Below are 20,140 nucleotides of genomic sequence, written 5' to 3' on the forward strand. Positions count from 1 at the left end.
TTGTGATTCACCTGCAAAAAGGGACAAAAGAACTTACGAAGTACAAGTACTGTAGCAGGATACGAATTGTATCCCACTATAATCGGATATGTATTGTATTGCAGCCTCAGGGTATTCTTACATTTTGAATGTTTATATGATACCTTGTAAGGATGTGGGATCTGGTTACTGGGGGCAGTGGGGTAGTCTAGTGGTTAAAGCGTTGGCTCGTCACGCCGAAGACCCGGGTTCGAATCCCCACATGGGTACAATGAGTGAAGCCCATTTCTGGTGTCCCCATTGCTGGAATATTGCTAAAAGCGGCGTAAAACCAAACTCAGTCAGTCAGTCAGTCTGGTTACTGGACAGATATTTCCTCACATCTTTACAACCTAGTCGTCATAAAGATTGAAGACAGGTGAGAGATGTTATCTCAGCATCCTAGTTCTATTTGATGTATCTGTTTCTGGGAAAAGTGAAGACAAATATTGCCTAAGTTTTCACAAGATGAGATCATGTGACAGCAACCTTCAAGCTGATTGGCTGTGACTAGATAGTTGTATACTGGGACTCTCTATTATCGTGGGCTCTCTATTATCGCGGCACGCGAAAACATCGGGAAAGCAGAAACACCACGCCCCGCATCGGCTGTTTACAAATGCAAATTACGAAAAATATATTCATCGCTCTTGAAAAAGTCATTTATTTCATTGGAATGTTGTGTGTAATCGGAGTTATATTAAAGCATTCATCTTTTCAGTAAGTTCTAGAACATTTTGAAACTAGTATGACCCCTACTGCCCTTACATCTAGCATGAATCAAAACTTACTTCATCAAGAGCAATCCTGTGACAACTATAAGGTCATTTGCATATTTTCCGTGCTAAAAATATAACAGGAAGTGACGTATTATGCATTTTCACTCTGCACACGGCAGCAACTTGTATGGTACGTTTTAAGCCGGAAAAACAATATTTTGTAACGTTATTGTTACCTTGTATCCAAATGAATAGAAGTTTCTGATGTTTGGGTTAAAAGCATGATGATATTACTAATGTGAATGAAATTCCTAAATATTTTTTAATGATCAAACTATTTAGATTCGTTACTTGTCTTAGTAAACGTTTCACAGTGTCATCTGCTTGTACCGCGTGCCATAGTAAGAAAATAGCAATACCGCGATAATAGAGAGTTGCTTCAATTTCCGGGTCAAACGAGACAATCGGAATTGCCGCAATGGTATTAAACGAGTTGCGACCATGTGTCACATTATTTGTGACAGAAATGAAGATTAAACATCAGTCAACTGAAAATATATATAAAATACTAAATGTCAGTAGCCGTTCATAATCCCGATGGCGACAACATTAACTACCGCGATAATAGAGGGTCCCATGCTAAATCTTCCATTATATAAGAGCTGTAATCACAGTTGATAAAACGTAATAGTGTAAGGATATTCAGGGAAAAAAGACACCAATCAAACTCTACCTACTAGGTGATTCTAAAATGCTTACTAATTAATTGGCTAAATGTTCTAAAATATTTATTTTCAATATTTCACGATTTCCTGAATAGCCATGATTTCTTTCAAATGTTTATAAGGATGGTGAAATATAGAAGCAGTTACTTTAATTTATGGTAATAAAACCCCACGACATATGATATACATAAAAATGTCAAGTATTCAGTATCCCAACTATGAAATGCCCATAAAAACATTAGTAATCTTTGTAACAACCAATACTTACTAATTATTTGTCTAAAAGATATAAAATATCTATGGTCAGTGTTTCAAAGATGTCATGATGTTTTTCAAATGTTCGAAAGGATGGTGACATTTATGAATATTTTTCAAATCTATGTGAACAAAAAATATGACATGAATGATATCCATGAGAATGTCCAGTACATGTATTTATATTATCCTAAATTTGATGACAGCCTCCGTGGTGTAGTGGTTAGACCGTCCGCCCGGGAGAGCGGAAGGTCGCGGGTTCGTCATACCAAAAGACGTTGAAATATGATACTTGTTGGTCCCTGCCTGGCGCGCGGCATTAATGGGTACAACAAGGACTGGTCGGCTCGGAGTCAGTATAATGTGTCAGAGAGGGGTATTCCTGCTTCACTGCAGCATGGTATCTCAGTGGGCTAGCGCTATAAAACCAGCTTCAGTCTGGGCTAGTATACACACATATGCACGTCATCATATGAGTGAAATATTCTCAAGCACGACGTTATACCCAATTTCACCTCCTAAATTTGATACGCCCATCAAAAGCATCATTATTCTTTGTAATAAGGTTTCAGGGATAAACCTGGTTATGAAGGAACTTGACGTTACCCTGACTCATGATAAAAAGAATCCAGAAGTTATTATCCATAAAACTAATGTCAAATATTAAGGTAAAACTTGCCTCTAAGATTCAGTTAACCGTTCTATATTTGTTGCACAAATTTCCTAATGCGATGGTTCAACAGAGACCTCACTTATTTTTTAGCCCAGAACAGGATACGGAGAAAGAAAATGTCATCACATATAAAGAACTGTACACAAGACTACACCGCTGGTCCAACATTTCCTTGTTGAGCCCCTGCATAAAAAACAACATCCTGTTGCAGCAAACAGATATCAAACAGGTTATTATCCTTCTCCAAATCAAAACTCTACAAGGCTTAAACAAAACTGACATAATATTCAATTTTTAAAAGATTTAATCACATTTGTATTCCATATATTATTTCAAACTGCCACGAGTCAGCACCACCAAGCAGATAACCATCATGGCTGAGGTAAGGTGAAACGAAAAAGTTATTTTGGGGCCTTTTACGTTACAGTGTTTTTCATCTAAAAACAAAAGAAGCTATATTTGAAATGTTTTAAAGACCCCAAATCAGGATCTCTAAAGTTATCAGTTATTATCATCAGCAAACATCTCCACTACAACTCTTCAGGTAGATCTATTCACTGCAGGATTTGTTCTGGGGAATAATGTCCTAAATATAAGTTGTGAAAGTTTACCATTGTTGTGATAAAATACAGTCTTTCACTCATCAAGATCAACATAATCACCTTCACCTTCATCATCATCATCATCATCATCATCATCATCACACTCAATGCAACCACCTTCATCACCATCACCATCGCCATCACAATCATCATCACAATCATCTGACAACCATGGCATCACAATCATCATTATCATCACAATCATTATAATCAGAATCATCATCATCATCACAATCAACACAACCACCTTGTTCATCATCATCATCATCATCATACTCAATGCAACAACTTTCATCATCATCGCTATCAGTCATTATCATCACAATCATTATAATCAGAATCATCAGAATCATCAGAATCATCATCATCATCACAATCAACCACCTTCATCATCATCATCATCATCATCATCATACTCAACACAACCACCTTCATCATCATCGCCATCAGTCATCATCACAATCATTATAATCATCATCATCATCATCATCATCATCACCATCATCATCATCACACTCAACGCAACCACCATCATCACAATCATCATCACAGTCATCATCACAATCATCTGACAACCATGGCATCACAATCATCATTATCATCACAATCATTATAATCAGAATCATCATCATCATCACAACACAACCACCTTCATCATCATCATCATCATCATCATCATCATCATCATCATCATCATCATCATCATCATAATCATAATCACAATCATCATCACCAACATCCATGGACAACTGTTGAACCACACCAACCTGAGCCACTCTAACTTCCAGCAGCAGCCACTGTGGTCTATCAGGACTGTTGTCTTTCTACCAACACAGAACGCTGTGCACTTTTTACAATACAAAACACACAACCCTGTAGCTCCAATCTGATGAGTGGGACGTGCCAACAATCGACACCCTCGTGTGGGAACATTACATCCCGAGACATTGTTTATTTGTCAACCTGAACAGAACATGGTTCCCCATGAGCCGGTCAGTCAGCGTCCCCTCGCATGGCGTTCTTGTATGACCATCTATAGCCGGCCAGACCTTCCACAAACACAATGGAAATAGCTCAGTCCAGTTTCTGACTTTTATAATATTTGAAATGTGAGCACTTTTTACTCTGCTTGCAGGGGAGAAGTTTATGCCTTAGAAATTTAGGGGATCCTGAATTCCATGATGTTTAACTGCTGTTGCTGATTTCGATAGTTGGGACCCCTTAGATCAATAATTCTTAACACTACACAATAAACCTGAAGGTTATTCTTTATAACTGAAGAGTGGTTGTATGAATTCACCTGCAATCATATTCCAACATATATGGGCCGCTGGGGTAGCCTAGTGGCTAAAGCGTTGGCTCGTCATGCCGAAGACCGGGTTCGAATCCCCACATGGGTACAATGTGTGAAGCCCATTTCTGGTGTCCCCCGCCGTGATGTTGCTGGAATATTGCTAAAAGCGGCGTAAAACCAAACTCAGTCAGTCAGTGAAATAAGTTAGGGGTCATGACAATTTTGTGGATATGAAGTGATTCTGAGACTGAGCTAGCAATTTCATAAAAACAGCCACCCAAATATTCATGATCGCTGATAGTTTTGTTCAGTATATCTCAATTCTAATTCGATACCAGGAAAGTGATTATGAATCATAATTCTTACAGTTTGTGATTCATAAAGAGTACATGTACCCAAATATAATATTTTCAATAATGTACCAGGCATATTAAAGTAAATAAGTTACTTTATCATATCATAATTCAGATCAATACAAAGTAATCTAAATCGTAGATCACAAAAGGAACCTTCATACACATACATTTATAATTTCTAACATACTCAAAATTTGGCATCATAGTACAAGTACTGTAAGCAGTCACTTGCTTCATTATCCTACATGGCAAATTTGAATAAAAACATTTCCTTGTACAGATGAGGAGTCAACATGGAGAGTCTCTCGTGCCAGTTTAAACAGCCCGGTCACGTGACCGATTAGAAAGATCTTTCACGAATGTTAATGGCGTGTGGCAGTTTTGTTTGGTCTCAGACAGGATAAACAGATTAAAATGCTGACGAGGGTTTAACAAAACGGTTTACAAAAAGGTTTAAGGAATTAGCCACTGGCTGCAATTAAACCGAGCCATACAACCAGCAGCCTCTTGTAGAACATACTTGGCATGGGTACGGAAGGTCATGAGGATTTTACCATTTTATTCATGCATATTTGTCTGTGTCAATGTCATGAGATTTACACCAACATGAGCATCTCCAGGTAGGGATGCAGAAGGTCAGGTCAACTCTCGTTGGCTTTATTAAGCTGCTGGCATTACGGGTCTCAGTCCAGTCACACAACGCAATCTTAAATGGAGACCATTGTAACTTCTATATTTTAAAATAGGCTTACAAAAGCTCTAGCTTTGTCTGACAAGGGCCGAGAAAAATGTTAACAAGAAGACAAAGTCATCAATATCCCCCGCAATGGCAAAATACTCTTAATGAATATGTCTACTAGTTATGACTGTGTCAAATGTGTTGGCGTGTATATAGCAAAGTGGAAGGAGAGTACTGAAAGGTCTGCTCCAGAAAGGAGCACTACCACCAAATTCGGTTGAAGCCAAAATTGTTGCCATGGAAACACGAAAAACTATTTTATTCAGAAATCCAAAACTACCAAAAGGCACCTGTAGACCACCAGATCTAACTTTGTGCCAAGTTTGGTGAAGAAATATATCCGGTTTTAGAATTATGCTCCAATGTGCAATCACAGATATTGAGTTATAAAGGTACCAACCGATTGGGATTGGGAACAAAGTATTTCAAAGATAAGTCCTTTTCGCAAAGATATGATGGATGTCACGCAATTGGGAAAATATACTCTAATCTGGTTACAGTGAGTGAGGGAGTTTACACCCATATGTAAGTACAAGATCCATCAAGATACATTTCAACAATATCTACACAATACCTCCACATCTCATTACAAGACCTATCACAATATAATACATTTCAACAATATCTACATAATACCTCCACATCTCATTACAAGACCTATCACAATATAATACATTTCAACAATATCTATACAATACCTCCACATCCCATTACAAGACCTATCACAACATAATACATTTCAACAATATCTATACAATACCTCCACATTTCATTACAAGACCTATCACAACATAATACATTTCAACAATATCTATACAATACCTCCACATTTCATTACAAGACCTATCACAACATAATACATTTCAACAATATCTATACAATACCTCCACATTTCATTACAAGATCCTGATGACAATATAGCAGATTTTAACAGTATCTATACAATACCCCACATCTCATTACAAGATCTATCACAATATAATACATTTCACCAATATCTTAACCCACCACGCCAACATCCCTCACAATATATAATAAATCTCAACATTGTATTCACAACACACTCTCGTGAAAGGAAACATCATGACTATTGTGGTGTCTGCATCTCAAACATCACACAGCTGTCACTTAAGCATGTGTGATATCGACTTGTCGTCGACCGCTGGTGTAGCAGCTTTTGAGGTAACGAGTCACTGGAGTATCAAAAATACCTACAGTTCAGTCGTAAAGTAATAAAGTTGTACAGCTGGTCATATAAGCTGCAATCAATTAAGTTCTAATTAATTCTAAATCAATTTAGTAAGCATGAATTTTGGGATACCGTTTTCCTACGACATTCAACAAAGCTTTAACATTCAGCAAATGGGTTTCATTTCTTGACAGTCACAGTGATTCCAAATAAATTAAGTGAAGGTAACCTTGAGGATACAGTTTTCCTACAACATTCAAGAAAGTTTTAACATTCGGCAAATGGGTTTCATTTCTTGACTGTCACAGAAATATAATGTACTTGTTCACTGTTGACAGAGTTTAACAACCTGCCCATTGAACGTCTTTCAGGATATTGCTGAATGAAAATCTATTCAACCGACACACGGCGAGTATGTAATACAGGAACTGGGAGTGTATTTTTTCAAAATAGACTGGCTGGACAAAAATAGCCCTCAGTGCGGAGCTCATATATGTGTACACTAGATCAACAGAGATTTGTGCTTCTTTCTTGAGATTGAATGAATATTGTATCAGACGTAACACCTTGCCTAGTATACTGTGTTTACACGGAGTAGGGCTTGAGTGGAGAGTCAGGCTATGGAGAGGGCCAATGGTGTACAACTCGTACAGGAGGGCTGACTTATAAGTTTTGAACATCAAATTGAACAAATTGCGTGAGAGTTAAATCTATTGTTATGGACATTATGTTAAGTCATGGTCCACAAATACTAGTGTCGTTTGATCTCTACAAGATGTACACATTACCAACAAACTCCATCACAAGAAATAATAGATCTCTACAAGATCTGTCCTCTCTGCATCCAAATCTGTTATTTTATGTCAAGTCATGGTCCACAAATAAGAGTGTCGTTTGATCTCTACAAGATGTACACATTACGAACAAATCTCAAGACATCTCCATCACAATAATTAATAGATCTCTACAATATCTCTCCTCTCTGCATCCAAATCTGTTATTTTATGTTAAGTCATGGGGATATTCCCACAAAAACTTGGGTCATTTGAGCAATAACTAGTCTACCCACGAAGATCCGAGTTCAAATTGATCTTCAGTAACCCATGCTTGTCGTCAGAGGAGAATAACGGGATCAGGTGGTCAGGCTTGATGACTTGGTTGACACATGTCATCATATCCCAATTGCGGTTGATGCTCATGCTGTTGATCACTGGATTGTCCAACCCAGACATGATTATTTACAGACTGCTGAGATAGAGCTGGAATACTGCTGAGTGTGGCATAAAACTCACGCACTATAACATGTCACTTCAGCAAATATCAAAAATTAAACTCACAGACTCAGATCTCTACACGATGTACACACTACAACCTCATCTCATGACACAATCCATCACAAGAAATAACTGATCTCCACACTATTTTGCTCTCTTCACCCAAACCACAGTACAAGATCCGTCACAAAACAGATCTCTACAACAAAATACACCACACCCTCATCTCATGAAAAGACATGTAACCAAAAATACTAGATCTTTACAATATCTCTCCTCTCTGCACCCAAATCTGTTATATTATGTCAAGTCATGATGGTCCACAAATACTTGAGTCATTTGAGCTATAGCAAGTCACTTCACATCAGCAATATCTAAAATAATCCACAGACACCATGACAACCAATCAGCAAATGACTGACCATCATGTTGCTCATTCAGCTGGCATTTCCCATGAGAAGTTACATTCCATTATCACAGAAACTTTAGCAAAGAAGAAAGTGCAGCCTGGGTTTCAAAGCCTCTGACATCTGATCAAAACCACACCAAAACCAACAATTTTAAGATAATCTGAGCTCTGTATGAAGCTGATCCAGAAAGTTTTTTGACTTCTTGTAATGGTTTCGACCATGTGTAATACCATGTTTTATAGTGCTAGCCTATTGACGTCATAACCATGCATACATGTGCCTCTTAGACAGTCAGGACTCGATTTAAGAGATGTTAACCTTCTTGCACCAGGTGCAACCTAAGATAAGAACCTAGTTGCACCAGGCAAATTCCAGTTGCACTGCTTTTATTGCAATATGTAATGAAAGAAATATGCTATTGAATTATTTAGATGTTTTGTTCAGAAGTTTACCCACTCAAAAGTTGACTTGCACCTGGTTCAAGTAAGACTAATAACTAGGTTGCACTTTGTAACATTGGGTTGCACCAGTGCAAGTAACAAAGCACTAAATCGAGCCCTGGACTGTGAATTTATGTTGGTTCATTGTTTAACGCTTCAGGCAGCAACATTCCAGCTGTATGGTGGCAGTCTGTAAATAATCGAGTCTGGGCCAAGAAACCAAATGAACTTGATTGAAATCAATGCTTGTACTTTCTGAAATCAATGCTTGTACCAGTAAAACAAGTGTTGAAACCATAATACACATATTTTATGAATGAGATTAAGCGATTTGGAATAATGTTATTGCATGGATTCAACATAAAACAGGCACTCTTCTTCACTTAAATAAGAAAAAGGTATTATTTGGATACCCTGAGAAAAGAAAAGATGCGCTCAATCGCATCATAATTGTCACAAAATACAACATTTTCAAATGAAGATAAAAGACATCCTAACATTTCGCATATCAAAAAAGATGTCAAAATTTCATTTAATTTAGATAAATACACCTCGATGATAAATTGTAGTGCACTATCATGTCCACAATTTTGATCTTCATGCCATATGTTTTTTCAGTTGAAGTTGTTATCTATTTAGTTTATTTTATATTCTCTGTACATCTGGAAGATCTTTATCAAAATTCCAGGAAATGTCTGGAAATGGTGGACTATTCACTGTATGGTGACTTTGTACGAAAAAAACACACATGAAATAATAATTTAAAAAATTCAGTGATTAACCTCATGAACATCAATCTACAAAATTGGGATACACTGACATTAACAAAACAGTGAGTCTGACAGCCCAAGTAGTGACATGGAGACAAACTGGTCATCTTTGACATATTGCTGAACTTTATTAATTTCTGTTACAATGATTAATCGTGAGCGAGTATGGTTTTACACAGCTTTTAGGAATATACCAGCAATATCACAGCAGGGGAGACCAGAAATTGACTTCACACATTGTACCCATGGGGAATTGAACCTGGGCCTTATGTGACGAGCAAACGCTTCAAATACACGGCTAACCCTGGTGTGCCACAATGATTAATATAATTATCAAGCCTCGAAGTTGGCTTAATAGTACAGAAAATATTCCCAGTTGTCACCAGTACATACAGAAAATAGTCCCAGTTGTCACCAATACATACAGGAAAAGAAAGTAAAAAGCAACAATTCAAACACTGTTAGTTTCATTCACTATACTCCCCACGCTGGACAGGATTGAGCAGGTTTGTTAAGAATTGTGATGTTGAATCAGCCATGATGAAATCATAACCTGGCTTTGAGACATCTCCAGCCACACCTTGTTATGTCAATATTCAGTATAAGCCCGAGCTCCAAATGATTATCATTATTACTTGTCTGCTGCTCCATCAGCTGATACTACAATCGGCGGAGTGGAAAATATGATATTAGTTCTGTACGACCCTCATAACGGAGACTGTCAAATCTATGAGTTGCCATGGTAATGACATCATAACATCTATGATTACAACATCAATATTTCAGGTAGTGTGGTCCCCTCCTTCACATCAACACAGGTGATGGTCCGACTTTGTGTAGCCAGTCATATCGAAAGGCAATGAAAATCGAACATATATACAAGGATAGGGTGGAGGAGGGAAGGGTGTTGTGACGAGGGTCATGTCATGTTCTCTGGTCGCAGAACCATCCCTCTGCAATTAACCAGCTTCATTTCTCTACTGTCAGATAACCATGAACCAGATGACACAAAATTACAACAGAACTGACATCTTATCAACACAGAGAGTTTGTTTGAGATAACATATTTTTATGTTCCTAGGCCCAACAAAAAAGTTTCTTATCAGGATATTTTCAAAATGGACAAGCCACTAGGCCTTTCATCCATTTTGTTTGAAAGGAAAACCTACGAGAAACCATAGCAGCAGCAGATAAGAAAAGATAACTCTGCAAGTTATAACCAAGAGAGACTTGCTTAAAATCACAAGTCCTTGATCATTATAAAGAATAAGAAAACTGTGTCCTCATAAAGGACAGATGTCCAGCAAATATGCAGTCTACTCAACTAGATAGAATTACTAAAGATGACAAAACTCATAAACTAAAAGTACACAAATTATCATTAGTGTCGGTTATCGCAATATGCAGACAGATAATGAAAACCCATGAGTTAAACACACAACCTGAGACAAACTGTACTTTATGACATTTCACAGACTGGGACAAATGAAGTTTGTTCCAAGATATTAACTCAGTAGTTAAAGAAACATCATCTCTATCCATCTTGACAACTGATCTCATTTTTCATCCACTTAACAACTAAGCCCCAAGCCTTTCTGAGGCTGTGATACTAATCACACTCCGGGGTTTATCATGTTCAAGTAAAGGTTTTACTGAAGTTTCAGACATTAAAATATTTTAAAATTTATTTCGATCCATTTCCAGTTTGTTTTAGAAATGATATATAAAAGATTACAAGTAAGGAAATGTCCCCTGAACATCATAAATATTTGTAACGAATTCAAATGTGAAATTGCATGGTCCAATGCAGTTTGGTTTTTAGTGTCAAACCGCTCCTTACTTTGACGAACCCTTTACTGAATAACTCAGACTGCACCCATTTGCAAGTTACACTTTATCACAACCTGCCTTTGAAAATCATCGGAACATGCATAACACCTTTACTATATTCTCTGAAAGAATCAGGCGAATATATACTTTTGTGAGTGTTTCAGAGGCCACTCAAAGGGCAACACCTTTTTTCTCAACTTGCTTTACAGATTTTTGACATAGTTTTCTCATCCGCTGTACATGCTACAAGAGAAGCTTGGATACTTAACAAGAGCTCTGTTTTGTTTTTACGTTTAAAAATTTATCAACAGAGGATCCATGATTAGAAAATATGTTTTTGTGCAATGATAGTCAGTGAGTTTTATGTTAGCAATATTTCCAGCAATGTCACAGTGGGGGACACCAGAAATGGGCTTCACACATTGTACCCATGTGGGGAATCGAACCCGGGTCTTCAGCGTGACAAGTGAACACTTTAACACTAGGCTAACCCAACACTCCTTGTGCAAAGATAACACCTATCAGCTTTTCAATGAGGTAAAAGAAAAGTCAAATTCAGAATTTTGTGTAAAACTATAAAATGTTTTTAGAGCTGACAGACCCATAAAGCACTTGTTTGTGTTAGCGTTCTATGCATGAGAATGTCAGGGAAAAGTGTGTGTGTTTGGGGAGGGGAGATTAGGGGGAACTACTTATGCCAGATATGCTAGATGGAGTTAGTCCTCAAACTCGGGAATAACTGCTACATTTGTTAATGGTCAATAGCAAGGCATCGACTGAAAATGCATTCGGCAGCTTTAGCCATCAGTCCCAAGCCAATGTCCTGTAAAAATAAGTCTGGTTTAAAATGCTAACTCATAACGTTACATAAAATAATCCTTAACTCCACTGAAAACGACACAAAGAGCCCAGGTCAAGGTCACAGATTATTCTTAAAGTTCTCAGTACAGACTGTCATCACGGTTGTATTGTTCAGACAAATTTCAAAACAGGAAAAAAATATCAGACACATAGTAAGTGATTACATAATTTTAGAACACATTGTTATTCCAGTTTAATATACAGCAAACATTGTTTGAAAGGAACATGCTTTTAACAAATTATAATATAAACTGTTTTTTTGGTTCCCACTACTGTGTAAATCTTAGTCAAAATGTATGTAATGAACTAAGATTACACGGAACTAAAATTACCGGTCCCTTCCCGTTCATTTACTGTATTCCTTACACTTGTGACTTGTGAAGATCCGGGTTAGAATTGATCTTCAGTAACCCATGCTTGTCGTAAGAGGCGACTAACGGGATCAGGTGGTCAGGCTCGCTGACTTGATTGATACACGTCATCGTAGCCCAATTGCATTATAAGATTGCTGCTCATGCTGTTGATCACTGGATTGTCTGGTCCAGACTCAATTATTTACAGACCGCCGCCATATAAAGCTGGAATATTGCTGAGTGTGACCCAACCAACCAACCGACCAGACAAGCAAGCAAGCAAGCAACCAACCTTACACTTGTCAGATACTGTCGACAAACGTGTCTTTAACTTGCTGTAGCCTAAACATTCAGGCTCCTTACACCAGGAGTCTGTTTGATTTGGAAGTAAGCAGAACACAACTCAGTTTAAGAGTAAGACCAAGCTGGTTTACAAAGTATAGCTTTGTCAAATAGAGTGTTAGGATTAGATAAGTAAATATTGAAATAACTAACCTGGATCATACACAATATTAGCTTGGTGACATAGGAAACTATTTCGTGTATCCTGTGTGGTAATCGGACACACACTACAGCCTTGCACGGAACACGTGAGACAGCGTAAGACAGTTTTTATTCTCTTATCTTGTCCAAGAGAAGCATTGTGCTGTCACTTTACAACAGAGCAAGGCAGTCTCACTCAAACCTCATTTTTTACTGATTTGACTCTTTTCTCTGTTAAAATAAAAAAAAAGGATGTTATCCAGACTCTAAAAAAATTATCATACGGGTCAAGCTTGATGCGAGTTTTATGAGTGACTCTCAGAATTCAGTTCAGAGTCAATAAAATCGATCTGATAAGCAAACAATGATAGTTTTCTTGAGGTCTTAATTAATTTAGATATTTCTTTCAATTCATGTTAATAACTGTATGTTACAGTGAATAAATCACAAGCCTGATTATTTGTTCAGTGTAATAAAGTTTGTTATGAATGAACTGAACAGTGAAAAATATACTGTTTATTGTCTAACATATAAATGACAATACAACACAAAACAATAAAATCTTTGCAAAACTCTTGCTTTTGGATATACACACATAAATATTACACTACAATTTTAATGACTCCCAAATATTGAAAATGACTCCCCAAAATAAATACTGTGGGTCACCATGACTCTTTTTTTCAAAGTCTGTGAAAACCCCGGAGTTATCATATCAATCTCTGAAATATGACTACCCCATAAAAGTGAAGTGTGCAGAGGTTTATGTCATCTGTCATACAGACCCTGATGTAAGTATCTGTCTAGTCTGTCGTACAGACCCTGAAGCAAATATATCCAAGAAAGGCCACGCAAGTCTAGAAAATGTGGCAAGTCTAGATTTACTCATCTTCAGGAAATGAAGAAAGTCTCAGGGCGCCTTTTCATTATATTTTTTATTTTTTCACTTTGAACTTTTTTCAGTAAAATATGTTCATTTCAGAGACTAGTTGATAGTCTAGTATCTGTCATACAGCCCAGACTAGACTTACTATTTGGCAAGTCTAGATTACTTCATTTTGATCACATCTATTCGAGATGTTTTCTGAAAATTGTGTTCATTTAAGAGACTAGTCCAAGCTTTGTGGTTTCCTTTAACAGTCACAACTGCCTTATACCAGAGGTATATGAAGCTATTCACAACTGCCTTATACCAGAGGTATATGAAGCTATTCACAACTGCCTTATACCAGCGGTATATGAAGCTATTCACAACTGCCTTATACCAGCGGTATATTAAGCTATTCACAACTGCCTTATACCAGAGGTATGAAGCTATTCACAACTGCCTTTACCAGAGGTATATTAAGCTATTCACAACTGCCTTATACCCTATTACAACTGTATATGAAGCTATTCACAACTGCCTTATACCAGCGGCTATATTGAGCTATTCACAACTGCCTTATACCAGCGTATATTAAGCTATTCACAAACTGCCTTATACCAGCGGTATATTAAGCTATTCACAACTGCCTTATACCAGAGGTATATTAAGCTATTCACAACTGCCTTATACCAGAGGTATATTAAGCTATTCACAACTGCCTTATACCAGAGGTATATTAAGCTATTCACAACTGCCTTATACCAGAGGTATATTGAGCTATTCACAACTGCCTTATACCAGCGGTATATTAAGCTATTCACAACTGCCTTATACCAGCGGTATATTGAGCTATTCACAACTGCCTTATACCAGCGGTATATGAAGCTATTCACAACTGCCTTATACCAGCGGTATATTAAACTGCTATTCACAACCGCCTTATACCAGAGGTATATTAAGCTATTCACAACTGCCTTATACCAGCGGTATATTAAGCTATTCACAACTGCCTTATACCAGCGGTATATTGAGCTATTCACAACTGCCTTATACCAGCGGTATATTGAAGCTATTCACAACTGCCTTATACCAGCGGTATATGAAGCTATTCACAACTGCCTTATACCAGAGGTATATGAAGCTATTCACAACTGCCTTATACCAGAGGTATATTGAGCTATTCACAACTGCCTTATACCAGAGGTATATGAAGCTATTCACAACTGCCTTATACCAGAGGTATATTAAGCTATTCACAACTGCCTTATACCAGAGGTATATGAAGCTATTCACAACTGCCTTATACCAGAGGTATATTGAGCTATTCACAACTGCCTTATACCAGAGGTATATTGAGCTATTCACAACTGCCTTATACCAGCGGTATATTCACAAAGCTATTCATTAACTGCCAGCGGTATATGAAGCTATTCACAACTGCCTTATACCAGAGGTATATGAAGCTATTCACAACTGCCTTATACCAGAGGTATATGAAGCTATTCACAACTGCCTTATACCAGCGGTATATGAAGCTATTCACAACTGCCTTATACCAGCGGTATATGAAGCTATTCACAACTGCCTTATACCAGCGGTATATGAAGCTATTCACAACTGCCTTATACCAGCGGTATATGAAGCTATTCACAACTGCCTTATACCAGAGGTATATTGAGCTATTCACAACTGCCTTATACCAGAGGTATATTGAGCTATTCAAACATTTTTTAATGATTAGGTTGTCTCCTGCACAACCTTACACCCCAAGTCTGGCATGCCAACAATTTTGACACTCGCTGGTCAATCCTCCAGTGATAAATGACTGGGCTCATTCCGCAACCTTAGCGCTAAGACAGTCGTAACTCCCAAACTTTAACATAGACTTACAACTGTCATAGCTCAGTGAAACAGGCCTTGTGTTACAATGTCAAATATTGAGAGCCCACGAACGTGTGGATTAGACAAAGTTCATTAGATTATAGTTAAAACTGAGACACATGAACCAGAAACAAGGTCAGTTAGATAGGAATTTCTCTCCAGGTACACATAAAAATGAGAGCTTAGAACTTTCTGTTTAAATTTGTGCCTTAAGATTTGACACTTCTCACTCATATGTGGGTGGGTGGGTGAGTGAGTGAGTGAGTGAGTGGTGAGTGGGTGAGTGAGTGAGTGAGTGAGGTGAGGAGTGGAGTGAGTGAGTGAGTGAGTGAGTGAGTGAGTGAGAGTGGGTGGGTGGGTGGGTGGGTGGGTGGGTGGGTGGGTGGAGAGTGAGAGTGAGTGAGTGAGTGAGTGAGTGAGTGAGTGAGTGAGTGAGAGTTTGATTCAGTGCCGCTTGGAACTGTATTCCTGTTATAATGTGTCAGTTAACGAGAGCAGCCAAGGTGGCTGAGTAGGTTAGTTTGCTGACTTTGTGTGCTGCCTCTGAGAATGGGTTAAAAACCAACTAGATTCTCTACTTTACTGAGAAATTCCCAAAATAATATATGTTATCAACGTTCTTTATATCTTTACAGGCTTCTTCGGAAGGGCATCATTCAACATGCTGAAAACTCAGGTCTAATTGGTCAGAAGGTAACAGAATCCTCATTCTTTTAAAACATCTTCAAACTGAAACATTCCTGACATGAATTTCTGTGTGGCTTAATTTGTACAAGCCATCTGGTTTCTTTGACTCCCTATCAGGGAAGATATTAAACAGTCAGGAAGGAAAAGGCAATTTCCAATGTAACTACTGTTTTCTCACTCCAAACCACACTAAGACATGTCCAGGTTACTTTGAGTGAGTGAGTGAGTGAGTGTAGTTTTACGCCGCTTTTAGCAATATTCCAGCAATATCACGGCGGGGGACACCAGAAATGGGCCTCACACATTGTATCCATGTGGGGAATCGAACCTGGGTCTTCGGCGTGACGAGTGAACGCTTGAACCACTAGGCTACCACACCGCCCCCCCAGGTCACTTTGGTCAGTAATACAAGTGGTTCATTCTGTAAACAGGCTGATTAAACTGTACAGATATGGAAATTGGTGCAACATAACTGTAAATTTCCAGTTAGGCCAGACCAATTTTAGTTCTTGTTTTATGGATTTTTGTCCTCAGAATGAGTGAGTGAGTGAGTTAAAATTTAAAGTCACATCAATATCTCAGCCTTATCGTGACTAAAACTAGTTCTAAATTCATAATACATACATATAATATATAAAACCCTGTCAACAAAGGACAGTACAATTACTAGATATCACAAAATAAGTTAAAACTAGGTAGCATATATCTTTGAAAGTAGAAAACTATTTTTGGACAATACAATGTGAAAATGGGCTATAGAGAGCCAACAACTGAAGGTAGGTCAGCATACTAGGGACCATGGGGACTACTTACAGTACCTTTGCTACCTGCTTGTCCTCAGAAAACCTAAAGGCTGGAGGGAAAAAATAAAAAATATAAAATGATCGGTCAAAGTAATATTCCTTCTAAATACTAAATGTATTTTACTTTTGGGAATTTATGAAGTGTATATGGGGCAAAATATAATCTAAAAGAAGTTTTCTTGTAAGTTTACATTTTTGGCAAAAAAACAACAACATAAGGATTTTATTTTTTGAGCGGGGATTTTGTTTTCTTTTTCTTTCTTATTCTTGCAAAAATACGACCGGCGGATCTCTAAAACAAGAAATAAAATTGGTCTGGCCTTACCAGGAAAATTGATATCATCTGTATATCCTGTATGATCAAAAGTGCTGTATTTCTATTACCCTTCTTTGTTCAAATGAATATAATTATAATTGGAGTGCTGTATTTCTATTACCCTGGTCAATAGATGTTTGTGCACCCTATTTTCATTCTCAACTCCCTAGGGATCATACAGCTCATAATGTTGGCACAATACAGCTGTTGTTATTCAATACAGGTTCATTTGTGTGTCTAGCTGGAATGCCCAATTTCATGCATGTTAACATGCATTCTCTATGGGAGTAAATCAGTTCTGACGCTCAGTGAATAACATTACGACATACACATTCGTGTAATAATCTCTGACCAAATGTTACACCATATTAAAAATATTATTAAAAAATACATACTGCGACAGTTACACCCAACAATAAAGTTTAGCACACATTGAAGGAACAGATTTACTACTCAATAACCTTTTATATTGATCTGAATACGGTACGTCCTTGCATGAATGTGCTCGCGACTGCAGTGTATATGCATATTGCAAGCAATGATATTCCCTTTGCATGCACGTTCTGGTCTTAATATATCTTTCACTTCCGTGTTGGACTGAATAAGGTTTTAAGGTTATGCAAACTTGTAGACAGAAAAGGTGGGTGAGTGATTGGGGTCATGATTTATGTTTCTATGTTAGCAATCTTTAAGTGTCTTAAAACTGTTTACGTAATCCGCTTTAGTGTGATGGGTCAAGTATGATTAAAACAACAGTGTCCTCATTTTCTGTTAAGCTAGTGATCTTTGATCTTACCATGCTTTCATACACTGCGATACTTTACCCACAGAATTAACCATGACGTTAGCCAGAAAACAGGCATGATCTCCCAACTAGCCATAAATTCATAAACAGCAACAATTAAATGCACAGAATGACACAGGTAAACAGGCAAGATCTTCCAACTAGCCATAAATTCATAAACAGCAGCAATTACACCCACAGAATGAACAGCAACAATTACACCCACAGAATGAACAGCAACAATTAAACCCACAGAGGTGAGGTGAGGTGAAATTGGGTTTAACGTCGTGCTTGAGAATATTTCGCTCATATGACGACGTGCATGCGTGTGTATGTGCGGCTGCTTGTACTAGCTTAGACTGAAGCTGGTTTTATATTGCTAGCCCACTGAGATACCATGCCGCAGTGAAGCATGAATACCCCATTCAGACACATTAAACTGACTCCGAGACGACCAGTCCTTGTTGTACCCATTAATGCCGAGCGCCAGGCAGGATAAACCCACAGAATGAACAGCAACAATTAAACAGACAGAATGACCCAGGTAAGACACAAAATTGTCCGGTAACTGGTGAGATCTTCCAACACAGCTATACATTCAGACACTGCACTAACTACACCCAATCAGAACTTGCACAAAATGATTTCATAAAACAATTCTATACTACCATTATCTCACATCTGACATGTCCTTGGCTTTAATGAGTGTGTTCATATTTCACGCCACATCGTCAATATTTCAGACATCATAGCGATGATGATTGTCCTTACAGCCAACAAGCCAACCTACAGTAGATGCATGTAAGGATCTCGTCTCACCAGGAGGCATACACCCAACGAAGAGGTGTAAAAAAAGACACTCACCTTTTCTGGGATTACCGTGCTAGAGAGGTCTAAGTCACCCTCCGTCGCCTTATCAGTGACGCAGGTTACATGCAAGGTCTTGCGTACATCATGTCGCTGTGGTATGAGTGGAGCTCTTTAGACAGGGAGTCTCACATCCGTCTACCCTAAATGTACACACAATCTTCCGTACTCGACACCCTGTAATCTTCCACCCCTCTAACAACTGTTCGCCCATACTTTTGTGTAAACACAACATACCATGTCATTTAAACAGGCTATTTCCCTAAACACTCAGTAACCTAAAAATACCAACCTGTAGGCCCACCTGCACAAAGCAATCTTAGCTGCGCAAATTGAAAGTCTGTGTAAAATTATGTTCGATCTAAGAACTAACGACTACTTAAGTTTATATCAAGGTATGAGAATGTTTCCCCGCTAACAACTACTATAAACTTCTATTATTTCAAAGAATGAGAGCTATGATTATTGTAATTGCTAAGGTCACTTTGTGCACGTGGGCCCAGGCGAGTGAAATACTTGAGGTGCAAATTTAATTAAAGTGAACCTCACCTCCAAATACTGATCACCAGTTTTTATATATATACGCAAAATGCATCATTTGAGAGAAAGGTTACTGGATGAAAACATTTACCATGATCATGAAATCATCAAGGACAGAACAAGTATTATTTATTAACTGTTAAAGAGTGGTGTTGTTTAGCATCATCATTGTGGATAGGACTACCTAATTGGTTGTTTTAGAGCCATCTGTAACCATGGAAATGTTTTGGCTATTCAAAACAATATACAAGTTCCATAAAGGGAGAAAGATGGGCCTGATTATTAACAGTGAACGAGTGGTACTGCCTCGTGTCACTAATGCAATCAGGCCTAGTTTATTGCAATATATTCAGTTAAATTACCATTTTCACCCAAAAAAGCAATCCCAACAGAAACATATTGT

The 20,140-nt window shown here is 37.9% G+C and overlaps 1 protein-coding gene across 1 annotated transcript in view; it reads right to left on the reverse strand.

The window, feature by feature from the left end:
• LOC124277648 (unconventional myosin-Ic-like) overlaps nucleotides 1–19,365 on the reverse strand; it is an 85,371-nt gene extending 66,006 nt beyond the window's left edge. Inside the window, 1 exon segment of the mRNA XM_046713374.1 lies at nucleotides 19,195–19,365. The gene's annotated coding sequence lies outside the window, so the exon portion shown is untranslated.
• Nucleotides 19,366–20,140: the final 775 nt, after the last annotated feature.

Source organism: Haliotis rubra, unplaced genomic scaffold, assembly GCF_003918875.1.
Source record: "Haliotis rubra isolate DU_JTF1 unplaced genomic scaffold, ASM391887v1 Scf225, whole genome shotgun sequence".
Taxonomy (NCBI): Eukaryota; Metazoa; Mollusca; class Gastropoda; order Lepetellida; family Haliotidae; genus Haliotis; species Haliotis rubra.